The following is a 20,430-nucleotide window of genomic DNA, read 5'->3' as shown; positions in this document are numbered from 1 at the left end:
TGCTGAAGATGATGTTGGAGCAAGCTCATCAGACGCTACCGGGAAAAATTGCATTGTCGTTAAGAGGAGGAAGACCATCAGGCTAATGAGAAGTTGTCTTAGAAACATGATGGGCCAACACTTGATTATTTGTAAAAAAAATTTATAATATTGAATCAATATATCTTGATGGATGAATTGTTAATCGCAAGAGTAAGTTGCTTTAAAGATTGTGATCAAATAAGCGTTATACATAAGGTTTTAGTTTTTTGTAACTTACCATGGTCGTTTAGAAACTGAAATCATCATTGTATATTGTAACTTTTTTGTATGCAATAACATATCTCATGGTAGAAGGGAAATTTATATAAATTAAATAAAGAATTGTGACCTTATACACTATGCTTGTTCTATTTATTAATTAAATATTATATAGAAATAATGTCATCTTTTAATGTAATGTTTATATACTTTATGTAACAATCTAAGATTTTTGTATGGTAAGTTGAAAAAAATCTATTCCATATCATTCAAGTGCATAAATATAATTGAGAGGGAAATAAGCATCTCTTCTGTAAATTGGCTAGTAATCTTTTAGTCATCCAATACTTTATGCTCTTTTTGTTATCGATTACACGAGGCATGGTTCTAAACTCCATAGAAATCTTATTTGAAAATAGAACTAAATTATTTTGACGAACTTTCTTGTAATTTGTTAAAATCTAAACATGTTGCAAAAATTCTCACTCTTAGAAATTATCATTTGAATAATATCTAGATCATCTTCTTCATGAACCTCGTTGATGATATTATTCGTGCAAGTTAAAAATTTCAAAATGTAGATGAAATTATTGTCAATTTGACTTGTTGGAGATGTTTGTTCATTATTTTATATCAAAATCATAAAACATTTAAATAAACATCAAGTATGTCATGATAATTTGAGTCATAATATAATGTTATCATGATTTTAAACAAGCATGACAAAGTTAGAAATATTTTTAAAAAAATATCTTTCATTTTGTGGTAATTTGTTTCCCTCATTCTAAATAATAAAGATGAATTTTAATAATCAATTGTATAAAGGTGTCAACTAATAAGTCAAACATGGCCAAAATATAAAAAGATAAATTTGATATTTTATTAAAATTGATATTTATAATTTCATTTGAGTTATTTTTTCCTCAAGTTGACATCAAACCATATCAATTTTATCGATAGTATTAGAAATTTTATTTTATCATTTTTTATTCATCACATATTATGATATTGATAATGCATAATGCATTAAAATTTATTTTTTTATGATATCAGAAAAAATTAGCTCAAGGAGATGTAAGGTGTATTGGATTATAAAGGGGAGGTATGATTAAAGGTTTAATATCAATATATCTGATCTCATCCCCAACTATCACCTCTTTGATAATAATGGCTAAAGAATAAAAGTAATTCATGTTAGTAAAATATTTGGAAAGAAGATCTAAATTTTAATAATCATATGATATTATCTAAAATTATGAATGATATAGCATAATTAGTTTTAAAAAAAGCTATCTTGATGGCATTAAAAAACCTAGATAAATTTTCACAAACCACTTATTTTTATGGTCCACATGGAGGTGAACTTGTTGTTATTAATCATAAGTTTTAACATCGAAACATACATAATGCATGATCATATATTATTCCTAATATCTTAAGCAAACGAAACTAAATTATTACTAATATAAGATTTTAGCCAATTATTCTAATTCTCAAAATGATGTTGGAGCAATCTCTTTATATGCTAGTACAAAAAATTGCATTGTAATTAAAAGAAGGAAGATCGTTAGGCCAATAAAAGTTGTCTTCGAAACGTGATGGACTAACATTAAATTTTTCGTAAAAAAAATAAATTTTGTATTATTGAAATAATGTGTAGATCGATGAATTATTAATCACAAGAGTGAGGTAATATAAAGATTGGGGTCAATTGAATTTTATGCATAAGCCTATATTATTTTAACACATTTCAAGTAAACTGAAATCTTTATTGTATATAATAACTTCTGTAGTATCTAATAATGCATAAAATGGAAGAAGTAAAATGTATAAAAGTTGAATAAAGAATCATGACATCATACAATTTATAAACTATGCTTTTTATATCCATAAAGTAAATATTTAATAAGAATGTTATCGTATTTTAACATGATACTTATAGTTTATATAACACTATTAAGAATTAAATTAAAAAAAATATTTCATATCTTTCAAGTGCATAAAATTAACTTAGAGAGGAATTAAAATTTACTTTGTCAATTACTAATTAATACCTTTGTAGTTTAATATGTTATGCTTTTCTTGAGAAGAAATATATAAAGCATGGTGTAAAACTCTCCACGCATAGAATTCTTATTTGAAAAGAGACCCAACTAAATTTTTTATGTTGTCAATTTAGTATTCTTGTAATATGTAAAAATCTAAATGTGGATTGAAAATTCTCACTTTTATAATTTTATATTTTAATAATATCTTACTCAGCTTGTTCCGGAATATAGTTGATTATCCTATTTGTAAAAGTTAAAAATATTAAAATACGGATGTATTGATTGTCAACTAGACTTGTTCGAGTCCTTTATTAATTATTTTATATCAGAATAATAATATTTTACAATAAACATCTATCATCTCATGATAATTTAAATAAAAATACTATGTTATCAATATTGTATTTATTGATAATAAACCTGCAAAATTTTTACAATTATTTATCTTTGATTTTATATTAATTTATTTACTCAAATCCTAAAAAAGATAAATTTTAATAATGTATTGTTCAAAGGAGTGAACTAAAAAGTCAAACATATTAAAAATCTAAAATGTCACAATTCTATAAAAATTTTACAAAACTTTAGTTTTGCCTACTCTAAAATTATAAACACTTAAAGTTCAGGATGAGTGTATTTTAAAAGTCCAATGCTAGTTTATCATTCGTAACTAATAAGGTATTTATAATTTCTTTTTATAGCAATGTTTCAACTCATTACCAACTAGTGACTTGAAATTAAAATTTTTTTATTTAACTATCATGTATGTTATTCATCATTAAAATATAAGAGCTTAGAATATCGTTATAATATAATGGAGTGAGGATTTTGTATGTTAGTATACTTTTGTAGTGAAAATTGGAACTCTGACCCGCTCTCACCAATTGTCAATTTACGCAATAGACTATATAATTAAATAATATTGAGAAATAATATATTATATTGGAACAATTATGTAATATAATGATATAATTATATTTTATGTGGTAATAGTTATATCCAACATTCTTTTCAAGAAAACATAGAACCAATTATTATAATAATTTTTTTCACGGATGAAATTTAATATTTGAAATTTCATTTGGGCTATCTTTTCGATAAGCTCACATTTAACCATTTTAATTTTATCGATAATATTTGAGAGACATGTATTTTACTAAGTTTTAGTTCATCTCGAAGTAAAATAATGATAATATATAATGCATTACGGTTTATTATTTATGATATTAAGGCAATGAGCCTACAGGTGTATAGGGACTACAGGATTATGTAGAGGAGGAATGATAAAAGGTTTTATATCGAATGATTTGACGTCATCTCCAACTATAGCCTCTTTGATAGCGATGGCTAAAGAAAAAATTAATTCAATTAGTAAAATATTTTAAAACAAGATCTAAATTTTAACAAGCATATGAAGCAAGAAAAACTATTATCAAATATAGCAAAATTAGTAAAAGAAACAAGCTTTTAGATTTGTATGAAAAGAATATAAGTTAACTCTTCTCATAACATATTTCCTATGTCGTCCACATTTAGTAGAACTTGATGTTATTTATCATTAGTTTTAATATCAAAACTACAATAATACTGGATCATATGCAATTTCAAATATTATAAACAAATAAATAATAATTATTACTGACCTAAGATTTTTGCCAACTCTTCTAATGCTGAAGATGATGTTAGAGCAAGCTCATCAGACGCTACCGAGAAAAATTGCATTGTCGTTAAGAGGAGCAAGACCATCAGGCTAATGAGAAGTTGTCTTAGAAACATGATGGGCCAACACTTGATTATTTGTAAAAAAAATTTATAATATTGATGCAATATATCTTGATGGATGAATTGTTAATCGCAAGAGTAAGTTGCTTTAAAGATTGTGATCAAATAAGCGTTATACATAAGGTTTTAGTTTTTTGTAACTTACCATGGTCATTTAGAAACTGAAATCATCATTGTATATTGTAACTTTCTTTGTATGCAATAACATATCTCATGGTAGAAGGGAAATGTATATAAATTAAATAAAAATTTGTGACCTTATACACTATGCTTGTTTTATTTATTAATTAAATATTTTATAGAAATAATGTAATCTTTTAACATAATGTTTACATACTTTATGTAACAATCTAAGATTGTTGTATGGTAAGTTGAATATAATTGAGAGAGAAATAATTATCTCTTTTGTAAATTAGCTAGTAATCTTTTAGTCATCCAATACTTTATGCTCTTTTTGTTATTAATTACACGAGGCATGGTTCTAAACTCCACACATAGAAATCTTATTTGAAAATAGAACTAAATTTTTTTGACGAACTTTCTTGTAATTTCTAAAAATCTAAACATGTTGTAAAAATACTCACTCTTAGAAATTATAATTTGAATAATATCTAGATCATCTTCTTCATGAACCTAGTTGATGATATTATTCGTACAAGTTAAAAATATCAAAATGTGGATGAAATTATTGTCAATTTCACTTGTTGGAGGTGTTTGTTCATTATTTTATATCAAAATTACAAAATATTTAAATAAACATCAAGTATGTCATGATAATTTGAGTCATAATATAATGTTATCATGATTTTAAACAAGCATGAAAAGTTAGAAATATTTTTAAAAAAATATCTTTCATTTTGTGCTAATTTGTTTCCCTCATTCTAAATAATAAAGATGAATTTTAATAATCAATTGTATAAAGGTGTGAACTAATAAGTCAAACATAATCAAAATCTAAAAAGACAAATTTGATATTTTATTAAAATATCTTAAATATTTGTTTTGCCAATATTAATATTACAATCACTTAAATTTCGAAATGAGCACATTATAATGCTCTAAAATTATTTTATTATAGGTAACTTATAATGCATTGAGATTTTCTTTTCATAGAAATGTTTCTACTTGGTAAATGCTATTGATTTGATCTGAAAATTTGTTCATTTAACTAGCGACTACGTTATTCATTATAGAAACATAGTAGCTTATAATATAATTGTACTTTAATAAAGTTAGTGTTATGTACATTGATTTACATTTTTAAAGGAAATTGAAAATCTACCCAAATTACAAGAATTGCACATTTACAATAATAAACTATATAATTGAATAATATCGAAAAAAATATCCATCTTATTGGAAAATTTCTATAACATAATGATATAACTTGATTTCATGTGGTAATAGTGATATCAAAACTTCTTTTCTTATAAACTTGGATGTTTCTATTTCTAGAAATAGAAAGTGTGCATTTTTTGATATAAAAACACTTGTCATGATTATAGACAATCTATAACTGCTCAAAATTGATATTTATAATTTCATTTGAGTCATTTTTTCCTCAAGTTGACATCTAACCATATCAATTTTATCGATAGTATTAGAAACTTTTATTTTATCAGTTTTTATTCATCACATATTATGATAATGATAATGCATAATGCATTAAAATTTATTTTTTATGATATCAGAAAAAATTAGCTCAATGAGATGTAAGATGTACTGGATTATAAAGGGGAGGTATGATTAAAGGTTTAATATCAATATATCTGATCTCATCCCCAACTATCACCTCTTTGATAAAAATGGCTAAAGAATAAAAGTAATTCATGTTAGTAAAATATTTTGAAAGAAGATCTAAATTTTAATAATCATATGATATTATCTAAAATGTTGGATGATATAGCATAATTAGTTTAAAAAAAAGCTATCTTGAAGGCATTAAAAAACCAAGATAAATTTTCACAAACCACTTATTTTTATGATCCACATGGAGGTGAGCATGTTGTTATTAATCATAAGTTTTAACATCGAAACATGCATAATGCATGATCATATATTATTCCTAATATCTTAAGCAAACGAAACTAAATTATTACTAATATAAGATTTTAGCAAATTATTCTAATTCTCAAAATGATGTTAGAGCAATCTCTTTATATGCTAGTACAAAAAATTTCATTGTATTTAAAAGAAGGAAGATCGTTAGGCCAATAAAAGTTGTCTTCGAAATGTGATGGACTAACATTTCATTATTCGTAAAAAAAATAATTTTTGTATTATTGAAATAATGTGTAGATCGATGAATTATTAATCACAAGAGTGAGGTAATATAAAGATTGGGGTCAATTGAATTTTATGCATAAGCCTATATTATTTTAACACATTTCAAGTAAACTGAAATCTTTATTGTATATAGCAACTTCTGTAGTATCTAATAATGCATAAAATGGAAGAAGTAAAATGTATGAAAGTTGAATAAAAAATCGTGACATCATTCAATTTATAAACTATGCTTTTTATATCCATAAAGTAAATATTTAATAAGAATGTTATCGTATTTTAACATGATACTTATAGTTTATATAACACTATTAAGAATTAAATTAAAAAAAATATTTCATATCTTTCAAGTGCATAAAAGTAACTAAGAGAGGAATTGAAATTTACTTTGTCAATTACTAATTAATACCTTTGTAGTTTAATATGTTATGCTTTTCTTGAGAAGAAATATATAAATCATGGTGTAAAACTCTCCACGTATAGAATTCTTATTTGAAAAGAGACCCAACTAAATTTTTTATGTTGTCAATTTAGTATTCGTGTAATATGTAAAAATCTAAATGTGGATTGAAAATTCTGACTTTTATAATTTTATATTTTATTAATATCTTGTTCAGCTTGTTCAGGAATATAGTTGATGATCCTATTTGTAAAAGTTAAAAATATTAAAATATGGATGTATTGATTGTCAACTAGACTTGTTCGAGTCCTTTATTGATTATTTTATATCAGAATAATAATATTTTACAATAAACATCTATCATCTCATGATAATTTAAATAAAAATACGATGTTATCAATATTGTATTTATTGATAATAAACCTGCAAAATTTTTACAATTATTTATCTTTGCTTTTATGTTAATTTATTTACTCGAATCCTAAAAAAGATAAATTTTAATAATGTATTGTTCAAAGGAGTGAACTAAAAAGTCAAACATATTAAAAATCTAAAATGTCACAATTCTATAAAAATTTTACAAAACTTTAGTTTTGCCTACTCTAAAATTATAACCACTTAAAGTTCAGGATGAGTGTATTTTAAAAGTCCAATGCTAGTTTATCATTCGTAACTAATAAGGTATTTATAATTTCTTTTTATAGCAATGTTTCAACTCATTACCAACTAGTGACTTGAAATTAAAATTTTTTTATTTAACTATCATGTAAGTTATTCATCATTAAAATATAAGAGCTTAGAATATTGTTATAATATAATGGAGTGAGGATTTTGTATGTTAGTCTACTTTTGTAGTGGAAATTGGAACTCTGACCCGCTCTCACGAATTATCAATTTACGCAATAGATTATATAATTAAATAATATTGAGAAATAATACATTATATTGGAACAATTATGTAATATAATGATATAATTATATTTTATGTGGTAATAGTTATATCCAACATTCTTTTCAAGAAAACATAAAACCGATTATTACAATAATGCTTTTCACGGATGAAAGTTAATATTTGAAATTTCATTTGGGCTATCTTTTCGATAAGCTCACATTTAACCATTTTAATTTTATCGATAATATTTGAGAGACATGTATTTTACTAAGTTTTAGTTCATCTCGAAGTAAAATAATGATAATACATAATGCATTACGGTTTATTATTTATGATATTAAGGCAATGAGCCTATAGGTGTATAGGGACTACAGGATTATGTAGAGGAGGAATGATAAAAGGTTTTATATCGAATGATTTGACGTCATCTCCAGCTATAGCTTCTTTGATAGCGATGGCTAAAGAAAAAATTAATTCAATTAGTAAAATATTTTGAAACAAGATCTAAATTTTAACAAGCATATGAAGCAAGAAAAACTATTGTCAAATATAGCAAAATTAGTAAAAGAAACAAGCTTTTAGATTTGTATGAAAAGAATATAAGTTAACTCTTCACGTAACATATTTCCTATGTCGTCCACATTTAGTAGAACTTGATGTTATTTATCATTAGTTTTAATATCAAAACAACAATAATACTGGATCATATGCAATTTCAAATATTATAAACAAATAAATAATAATTATTACTGACCTAAGATTTTTGCCAACTCTTCTAATGCTGAAGATGATGTTGGAGCAAGCTCATCAGATGCTACCGAGAAAAATTGCATTGTCGTTAATAGGAGCAAGACCATCAGGCTAATGAGAAGTTGTCTTAGAAACATGATGGGCCAACACTTGATTATTTGTAAAAAAAATTTACAATATTGAAGCAATATATCTTGATGGATGAATTGTTAATCGCAAGAGTAAGTTGCTTTAAAGATTGTGATCAAATAAGCGTTATACATAAGGTTTTAGTTTTTTGTAACTTACCATGGTCATTTAGAAACTGAAATCATCATTGTATATTGTAACTTTCTTTGTATGCAATAACATATCTCATGGTAGAAGGGAAATGTATATAAATTAAATAAAAATTTGTGACCTTATACACTATGCTTGTTTTATTTATTAATTAAATATTTTATAGAAATAATGTAATCTTTTAACATAATGTTTACATACTTTATGTAACAATCTAAGATTGTTGTATGGTAATTTGAATATAATTGAGAGAGAAATAAGCATATCTTTTGTAAATTGGCTAGTAATCTTTTAGTCATCCAATACTTTATGCTCTTTTTGTTATTAATTACACGAGGCATGGTTCTAAACTCCACACATAGAAATCTTATTTGAAAATAGAACTAAATTTTTTGGACGAACTTTCTTGTAATTTCTAAAAATCTAAACATGTTGTAAAAATTCTCACTCTTAGAAATTATCATTTGAATAATATCTAGATCATCTTCTTCATGAACCTAGTTGATGATATTATTCGTACAAGTTAAAAATATCAAAATGTGGATGAAATTATTGTCAATTTGACTTGTTGGAGATGTTTGTTCATTATTTTATATCAAAATTACAAAATATTTAAATAAACATCAAGTATGTCATGATAATTTGAGTCATAATATAATGTTATCATGATTTTAAACAAGCATGAAAAGTTAGAAATATTTTTAAAAAAATATCTTTCATTTTGTGCTAATTTGTTTCCCTCATTCTAAATAATAAAGATGAATTTTAATAATCAATTGTATAAAGGTGTGAACTAATAAGTCAAACATAATCAAAATCTAAAAAGACAAATTTGATATTTTATTAAAATATTTTAAATATTTGTTTTGCCAATATTAATATTACAATCACTTAAATTTCGAAATGAGCACATTCTAATGCTCTAAAATTATGTTATTATAGGTAACTTATAATGCATTGAGATTTTCTTTTCATAGAAATGTTTCGACTTGGTAAATGCTATTGATTCGATCTGAAAATTTGTTCATTTAACTAGCGACTACGTTATTCATTATAGAAACCTAGTAGCTAATAATATAATTGTACTTTAATAAAGTTAGTGTTATGTACATTGGTTTGCATTTTTAAAGGAAATTGAAAATCTACCCCAATTACAAGAATTGCACATTTACAATAATAAACTATATAATTGAATAATATCGAAAAAAATATCCATCTTATTGGAAAATTTCTGTAACATAATGATATAACTTGATTTCATGTGGTAATAGTGATATCAAAACTTCTTTTCTTATAAACTTGGATGTTTTTATTTCTAGAAATAGAAAGTGTGCATTTTTTGATATAAAAACACTTGTCATGATTATGGACAATCTATAACTGCTCAAAATTGATATTTATAATTTCATTTGAGTCATTTTTTCCTCAAGTTGACATCTAACCATATCAATTTTATCGAGAGTATTAGAAACTTTTATTTTATCATTTTTTATGCATCACATATTATGATACTGATAATGCATAATGCATTAAAATTTATTTTTTTTGATATCAGAAAAAATTAGCTCAATGAGATGTAAGATGTACTGGATTATAAAGGGGAGGTATGATTAAAGGTTTAATATCAATAGATCTGATCTCATCCCCAACTATCACCTCTTTGATAAAAATGGCTAAAGAATAAAAGTAATTCATGTTAGTAAAATATTTTGAAAGAAGATCTAAATTTTAATAATCATATGATATTATCTAAAATGTTGGATGATATAGCATAATTAGTTTAAAAAAAAGCTATCTTGAAGGCATTAAAAAACCAAGATAAATTTTCACAAACCACTTATTTTTATGATCCACATGGAGGTGAGCGTGTTGTTATTAATCATAAGTTTTAACATCGAAACATGCATAATGCAGGATCATATATTATTCCTAATATTTTAAGCAAACGAAACTAAATTATTACTAATATAAGATTTTAGCCAATTATTCTAATTCTTAAAATGATGTTGGAGCAATCTCTTTATATGCTAGTACAAAAAATTGCATTGTATTTAAAAGAAAGAAGATCGTTAGGCCAATAAAAGTTGTCTTCGAAACGTGATAGACTAACATTTCATTATTCGTAAAAAAAATAAATTTTGTATTATTGAAATAATGTGTAGATCGATGAATTATTAATCACAAGAGTGAGGTAATATAAAGATTGGGGTCAATTGAATTTTATGCATAAGCCTATATTATTTTAACACATTTCAAGTAAACTGAAATCTTTATTGTATATAGCAACTTCTGTAGTATCTAATAATGCATAAAATGGAAGAAGTAAAATGTATAAAAGTTGAATAAAGAATCGTGACATCATACAATTTATAAACTATGCTTTTTATATCCATAAAGTAAATATTTAATAAGAATGTTATCGTATTTTGACATGATACTTATAGTTTATATAACACTATTAAGAATTAAATTAAAAAAAATATTTCATATCTTTCAAGTGCATAAAAGTAACTAAGAGAGGAATTAAAATTTACTTTGTCAATTACTAATTAATACCTTTGTAGTTTAATATGTTATGCTTTTCTTGAGAAGAAATATATAAAGCATGGTGTAAAACTCTCCACGCATAGAATTCTTATTTGAAAAGAGACCCAACTTAATTTTTTATGTTGTCAATTTAGTATTCTTTTAATATGTAAAAATCTAAATGTGGATTGAAAATTCTCACTTTTATAATTTTATATTTTAATAATATCTTGTTCAGCTTGTTCAGGAATATAATTGATGATCCTATTTGTAACAGTTAAAAATATTAAAATACGGATGTATTGATTGTCAACTAGACTTGTTCGAGTCCTTTATTGATTATTTTATATCAGAATAATAATATTTTACAATAAACATCTATTATCTCATGATAATTTAAATAAAAATACGATGTTATCAATATTGTATTTATTGATAATAAACATGCAAAATTTTTACAATTATTTATCTTTGCTTTTATGTTAATTTATTTACTCAAATCCTAAAAAAGATAAATTTTAATAATGTATTGTTCAAAGGAGTGAACTAAAAAGTCAAACATATTAAAAATCTAAAATGTCAGAATTCTATAAAAATTTTACAAAACTTTAGTTTTGCCTACTCTAAAATTATAACCACTTAAAGTTCAGAATGAGTGTATTTTAAAAGTCCAATGCTAGTTTATCATTCGTAACTAATATGATATTTATAATTTCTTTTTATAGTAATGTTTCAACTCATTACCAACTAGTGACTTGAAATTAAAATTTTTTTATTTAACTATCATGTAAGTTATTCATCATTAAAATATAAGAGCTTAGAATATTGTTATGATATAATGGAGTGAGGATTTTGTATGTTAGTCTACTTTTGTAGTGGAAATTGGAACTCTGACCCGCTCTCACGAATTGTCAATTTACGCAATAGACTATATAATTAAATAATATTGAGAAATAATACATTATATTGGAACAATTATGTAATAAAATGATATAATTATATTTTATGTGGTAATAGTTATATCCAACATTCTTTTCAAGAAAACATATAACCGATTATTACAATAATGCTTTTCATGGATGAAACTTAATATTTGAAATTTCATTTGGGCTATCTTTTCGATAAGCTCACATTTAACCATTTTAATTTTATCGATAATATTTGAGAGACATGTATTTTACTAAGTTTTAGTTCATCTCGAAGTAAAATAATGATAATACATAATGCATTACGGTTTATTATTTATGATATTAAGGCAATGAGCCTATAGGTGTATAGGGACTACAGGATTATGTAGAGGAGGAATGATAAAAGGTTTTATATCGAATGATTTGACGTCATCTCCAGCTATAGCCTCTTTGATAGCGATGGCTAAAGAAAAAATTAATTCAATTAGTAAAATATTTTGAAACAAGATCTAAATTTTAACAAGCATATGAAGCAAGAAAAACTATTGTCAAATATAGCAAAATTAGTAAAAGAAACAAGCTTTTAGATTTGTATGAAAAGAATGTAAGTTAACTCTTCACGTAACATATTTCCTATATGGTCCACATTTAGTAGAACTTGATGTTATTTATCATTAGTTTTAATATCAAAACTACAATAATACTGGATCATATGCAATTTCAAATATTATAAACAAATAAATAATTATTATTACTGACCTAAGATTTTTGCCAACTCTTCTAATGCTGAAGATGATGTTGGAGCAAGCTCATCAGACGCTACCGGGAAAAATTGCATTGTCGTTAAGAGGAGCAAGACCATCAGGCTAATGAGAAGTTGTCTTAGAAACATGATGGGCTAACACTTGATTATTTGTAAAAAAAATTTATAATATTGAAGCAATATATCGTGATGGATGAATTGTTAATCGCAAGAGTAAGTTGCTATAAAGATTGTGATCAAATAAGCGTTATACATAAGGTTTTAGTTTTTTGTAACTTACCATGGTCATTTAGAAACTGAAATCATCATTGTATATTGTAACTTTCTTTGTATGCAATAACATATCTCATGGTAGAAGGGAAATGTATATAAATTAAATAAAAATTTGTGACCTTATACACTATGCTTGTTTTATTTATTAATTAAATATTTTATAAAAATAATGTAATCTTTTAACATAATGTTTACATACTTTATGTAACAATCTAAGATTGTTGTATGGTAAGTTGAATATAATTGAGAGAGAAATAAGCATCTCTTTTGTAAATTGGCTAGTAATCTTTTAGTCATCCAATATTTTATGCTCTTTTTGTTATTAATTACACGAGCCATGGTTCTAAACTCCACACATAGAAATCTTATTTGAAAATAGAACTAAATTTTTTGGACAAACTTTCTTGTAATTTCTGAAAATCTACACATGTTGCAAAAATTCTCACTATTAGAAATTATCATTTGAATAATATCTAGATCATCTTCTTCATGAACCTAGTTGATAATATTATTCATACAAGTTAAAAATATCAAAATGTGGATGAAATTATTTTCAATTTGATTTGTTGTGGATGATTGCTCATTATTTTATATCAAAATCATAAAACATTTAAATAAACATCAAGTATGTCATGATAATTTGAGTCATAATATAATGTTATCAAGATTTTAAACAAGAATGACAAAGTTAGAAATATTTTTAAAAAAATATCTTTCATTTTTTGGTAATTTGTTTCCCTAATTATAAATAATAAAGATGAATTTTAATAATAAATTGTATAAAGATGTGAACTAATAAGTCAAACATAATCAAAATCTAAAAAGACAAATTTGATATTTTATTAAAATATCTTAAATATTTGTTTTGCCAACATTGATATTACAATCACTTAAATTTCAAAATAAGCACATTCTAATGCTCTAAAATTATTTTATTATAGGTAACTTATAATGGATTGAGAGTTTCTTTTCATAGAAATGTTTCGACTTGGTAAATGATAGTGATTTGAACTGAAAATTTGTTCATTTAACTAGCGACTACGTTATTCATTATAGAAACTTAGTAGCTAATAATATAATTGTACTTTAATAAAATTAGTGTTATGTAAATTGGTTTCCATTTGTAGAGGAAATTGAAAATCTACCCCAATTACAAGAATTGCACATTTACAATAATAAACTATATAATTGAATAATATCGAAAAAAATATCCATCTTATTGGAAGGTTTCTGCAAAATAATAATATAACTTGATTTCATGTGGTAATAGTGATGTCAAAACTTCTTTTCTTATAAACTTGGATGTTTCTATTTCTAAAAATAGAAAGTTTGCATTCTTTGATATAAAAACACTTGTCATGATTATGGACAATCTATAACTGCTCAAAATTGATATTTATAATTTCATTTGAGTCATTTTTTCCTCAAGTTGACATCTAACCATATCAATTTTATCGATAGTATTAGAAAAATTTATTTTATCATTTTTTATTCATCACATATTATGATAATGATAATGCATAATGCATTAAAATTTATTTTTTATGATATCAGAAAAAATTAGCTCAAGGAGATGTAAGGTGTACTGGATTATAAAAGGGAGGTATGATTAAATGTTTAATATCAATAGATCTGATCTCATCCCGAACTATCACCTATTTGATAACAATGGCTAAAGAATAAAAGTAATTCATGTTAGTAAAATATTTTGAAAGAAGATCTAAATTTTAATAATCATATGATATTATCTAAAATGTTGAATGATATAGCATAATTAGTTTAAAAAAAAGCTATCTTGAAGGCATTAAAAAACCTAGATAAATTTTCACAAACCACTTATTTTTATGGTCCACATGGAGGTGAGCTTATTGTTATTAATCATAAGTTTTAACATCGAAACATGCATAATGCATGATCATATATTATTCCTAATATCTTAAGCAAGCGAAACTAAATTATTACTAATATAAGATTTTATCCAATTATTCTAATTCTCAAAATGATGTTGGAGCAATCTCTTTATATACTAGTACAAAAAATTGCATTGTCATTAAAAGAAGGAAGATCGTTAGGCCAATAAGAAGTTGTCTTCGAAACGTGATGGACTAACATTTCATTATTCGTAAAAAAAAATAAATTTTATATTATTGAAATAATGTGTAGATCGATGAATTATTAATCACAAGAGTGAGGTAATATAAAGATTGAGGTCAATTGAATTTTATGCATAAGCCTATATTATTTTAACACATTTCATTTAACTGAAATCTTTATTGTATATAACAACTTCTGTAGTATCTAATAATGCATAAAATGGAAAAAGTAAAATGTATAAAAGTTGAATAAAGAATCGTGACATCATACAATTTATAAACTATGCTTTTTATATCCATAAAGTAAATATTTAATAAAAACGTTATCGTATTTTGACATGATACTTATAGTTTATATAACACTATTAAGAATTAAATTAAAAAAAAATATTTCATATCTTTCAAGTGCATAAAAGTAACTAAGAGAGGAATTAAAGTTTATTTTGTCAATTACTAATTAATACCTTTGTGGTTTAATATGTTATGCTCTTCTTGAGAAGAATTATATAAAGCATGGCGTAAGACTCTCCACGCATAGAATTCTTATTTGAAAAGAGACCTAACTTAATTTTTTATGTTGTCAATTTAGTATTCTTTTAATATGTAAAAATCTAAATGTGGATTGAAAATTCTCACATTTACAATTTTATATTTTAATAATATCTTGTTCAGCTTGTTCAGGAATATAGTTGATGATCCTCTTTGTAAATGTTAAAAATATTAAAATACAGATGTATTGATTGTCAACTAGACTTGTTCGAGTCCTTTATTGATTATTTTATATCAGAATAATAATATTTTACAATAAACATCTATCATCTCATGATAATTTAAATAAAAATAGGATGTTATCAATATTGTATTTATGGATAATAAACCTGCAAAATTTTTACAATTTATCTTTGCTTTTATGTTAATTTATTTACTCAAATCTTAAAAAAGATAAATTTTAATAATGTATTGTTCAAAGGAGTGAACTAAAAAGACAAACATATTAAAAATCTAAAATGTCACAATTTTATAAAAATTTTACAAAACTTTAGTTTTGCCTACTCTAAGATTATAACCACTTAAAATTCAGGATGAGTGTATTTGAATGGTCCAATGCTAGTTTATCATTCGTAACTAATAAGGTATTTATACTTTTTTTTATAGCAATGTTTCAACTCATTACCAACTAGTGACTTGAAATTAAAATTTTTTCATTTAACTATCATGTAAGTTATTAATCATTAAAATATAAGAGCTTAGAATATTGTTATAATATAATGGAGTGAGGATTTTGTTTGTTGGTCTACTTTTGTATTGGAAATTGGAACTCTGACTCGCTCTCACGAATTGTCAATTTATGGGAATAGACTATATAGTTAAATAATATTGAGAAATAATATATTATATTGGAACAATTATGTAATATAATGATATAATTATATTTTATGTGGTAGTAGTTATATCCAACCTTCTTTTCAAGAAAACATAGAACCGATTATTACAATAATGCTTTTCACGGATGAAAGTTATTATTTGAAATTTCATTTGGGCTATCTTTTCGATAAGCTCACATTTAACTATTTCAATTTTCTCGATAATATTTGAGAGACATGTATTTTACTAAGTTTTAGTTCATCTCGAAGTAAAATAATGACAATACATAATACATTACGGTTTATTGTTTATGATATTAAGGCAATGAGCCTATAGGTGTATAGGGACTACAGGATTATGTAGAGGAGGAATGATAAAATGTTTTATATCGAATGATTTGACGTCATCTCCAGCTATAGCCTCTTTGATAGCGATGGTTAAAGAAAAAATTAATTCAATTAGTAAAATATTTTGAAACAAGATCTAAATTTTAACAAGCATACGAAGCAAGAAAAACTATTGTCAAATATAGCAAAATTAGTAAAAGAAATAAGCTTTTAGATTAGTATGAAAAGAATTTATGATAACTCTTCACGTAACATATTTCCTATGTGCTCCACATTTAGTAGAACTTGGTGTTATTTATCATTAGTTTTAATATCAAAACTACAATAATACTAGATCATATGCAATTTCAAATATTATAAACAAATAAATAATAATTATTACTGACCTAAGATTTTGGCCAACTCTTCTAATGCTGAAGACGATGTTAGAGCAAGCTCATCAGACGCTACCGGGAAAAATTACATTGTCGTTAAGAGAAGGAAGACCATCAGGCTAATGAGAATTTGTCTTAGAAACATGATGGGCCAACGCTTGATTGTTTGTAAAAAAAATTACAATATTGAAGCAATATATCTTGATGGATGAATTGTTAATCGTAAGAGTAAGTCGCTTTAAAGATTATGATCAAATAAGCGTTATACATAAGGTTTTAGTTTTTTGTAACTTACCATGGTCGTTTAGAAACTAAAATCATTATTGTATATTGTAACTTTCTTTGTATGCAATAACATTTCTCATGGTAGAAGGGAAATGTATATTTCCTATGTCGTCCACATTTAGTAGAACTTGGCGTTATTTATTATTAGTTTTAATATCAAAACTATAAAAATACTGGATCGTATGCAATTTTAAATATTATAAACAAATAAATAATAAATATTACTGACCTAAGATTTTTGCCAACTCTTCTAATGCTGAAGATGATGTTGGAGCAAGCTCATTAGACGCTACCGGGAAAAATTGCATTGTCGTTAAGAGAAGGAAGACCATCAGGCTAATGAGAAATTGTCTTAGAAACATGATGAACCCACGCTTGATTATTTGTAAAAAAAATTTACAATATTGAAGCAATATATCCTGATGGATGAATTGTTAATCGCAAGAGTAAGTTGCTTTAAAGATTATGATCAAATAAGCATTATACATAAGGTTTTAGTTTTTTGTAACTTACCATGGTTGTTTAGAAACTGAAATCATCATTGTATATTGTAACTTTCTTTGTATGTAATAACATATCTCATGGTAGAAGGGAAATGTATATAAATTAAATAAAGAATTATGACCTTATACACTATGCTTTTTCTATTTATTAATTAAATATTTTATAGAAATAATGTCATCTTTTAACATAATGTTTATATACTTTATGTAATAATCTAAGATTTTTGTATGGTAAGTTGAAAAAAATCAATTCCATATCATTCAAGTGCATAAATATAATTGAGAGAGAAATAAACATCTCTTTTGTAAATTGGCTAGTAATCTTTTAGTTATCCAATACTTTATGCTCTTTTTGTTATCAATTATAAGAGGTATGGTTCTAAATTCCACACATAGAAATCTTATTTGAAAATAGAACTAAATTTTTTTGACGAACTTTCTTGTAATTTCTGAAAATCTAAACATGTTGTAAAAATTCTCACTCTTAGAAATTATCATTTGAATAATATCTAGATCATCTTCTTCATGAACCTCGTTGATGATATTATTCGTAAAGTTAAAAATATCAAAATGTGGATGAAATTATTGTCAATTTGACTTGTTGGAGATGTTTGTTCATTATTTTATATCAAAATCACAAAACATTTAAATAAACATCAAGTATGTCATGATAATTTGAGTCATAATATAATGTTATCATGATTTTAAACAAGCATGACAAAGTTAGAAATATTTTTAAAAAAATATCTTTCATTTTGTGGTAATTTGTTTCCCTCATTGTAAATAATAAAGATGAATTTTAATAATCAATTGTATAAAGGTGTGAACTAATAAGTCAAACATAATCAAAATCTAAAAAGACAAATTTGATCTTTTATTAAAATATCATAAATATTTGTTTTGCCAATATTGATATTACAATCACTTAAATTTCAAAATGAGCACATTCTAATGCTCTAAAATTATTTTATTATAGGTAACTTATAATGCATTGAGAGTTTCTTTTCATAGAAATGTTTCGACTTGGTAAATGCTATTGATTTGAACTGAAAAATTGTTCATTTAACTAGCGACTACGTTATTCATTATAGAAACCTAGTAGCTAATAATATAATTGTACTTTAATAAAGTTAGTGTTATGTACATTGGTTTGCATTTGTAAAGGAAATTGAAAATCTACCCCAATTACAAGAATTCCACATTTACAAAAATAAACTATATAATTGAATAATATCGAAAAAAATATACATCTTATTGGAAAATTTCAGCAACATAATGATATAACTTGATTTCATGTGGTAATAGTGAAGTGAAAACTTCTTTTCTTATAAACTTGGATGTTTCTATTTTTAGAAATAGAAAGTGTGCATTCTTTAATATAAAAACACTTGTCATGATTATGGACAATCTATAACTGCTCAAATTTGATATTTATAATTTCATTTGAGTCATTTTTTCCTCAAGTTGATATCTAACCATATCAATTTTATTGATAGTATTAGAAACTTTTATTTTATCATTTTTTATTCATCACATATTATGATAATGATAATGCATAATGCATTAAAATTTATTTTTTATGATATCAGAAAAAATTAGCTCAAGGAGATGTAAGATGTACTGGATTATAAAGGTGAGGTATGATTAAAGGTTTAATATCAATAGATCTGATCTCATTCCCAACTATCACGTCTTTGATAACAATGGCTAAAAAATAAAAGTAATTCATGTTAGTAAAATATTTCGAAAGAAGATCTAAATTTTAATAATCATATGATATTATCTAAAATGTTGAATGATATAGCATAATTAGTTTTAAAAAAAGTTATCTTGAAGGCATTAAAAAACCTAGATAAATTTTCACAAACCACTAATTTTTATGGTCCACATGGAGGTGAGCTTGTTGTTGTTAATCATAAGTTTTAATATCGAAACATGCATAATGCATGATCATATATTATTCCTAATATCTTAAGCAAGCGAAACTAAATTATTACTAATATAAGATTCTAGCCAATTATTCTACTTCTCAAAATGATGTTGGAGCAATCTCTTTATATGCTAGTATAAAAAATTACATTGTCATTAAAAAAAGGAAGATCGTTAGGCCAATAAGAAGTTGTCTTCGAAACGTAATGGACTAACATTTTATTTTTAGTAAAAAAAATAATTTTTTGTATTATTGAAATAATTTGTAGATCGATGAATTATTAATCACAAGAGTGAGGTAAAATAATGATTGGGGTGAATTGAATTTTTTGCATAGGCCTATGTTATTTTAACACATTTCATGTAAACTGAAATCTTTATTATATATAG

Source organism: Musa acuminata, chromosome BXJ1-2, assembly GCF_036884655.1.
Source record: "Musa acuminata AAA Group cultivar baxijiao chromosome BXJ1-2, Cavendish_Baxijiao_AAA, whole genome shotgun sequence".
Taxonomy (NCBI): domain Eukaryota; kingdom Viridiplantae; phylum Streptophyta; class Magnoliopsida; order Zingiberales; family Musaceae; genus Musa; species Musa acuminata.
The sequence above is the reverse complement of the archived record's forward strand: the minus strand, read 5'-3'. Positions refer to the sequence as shown.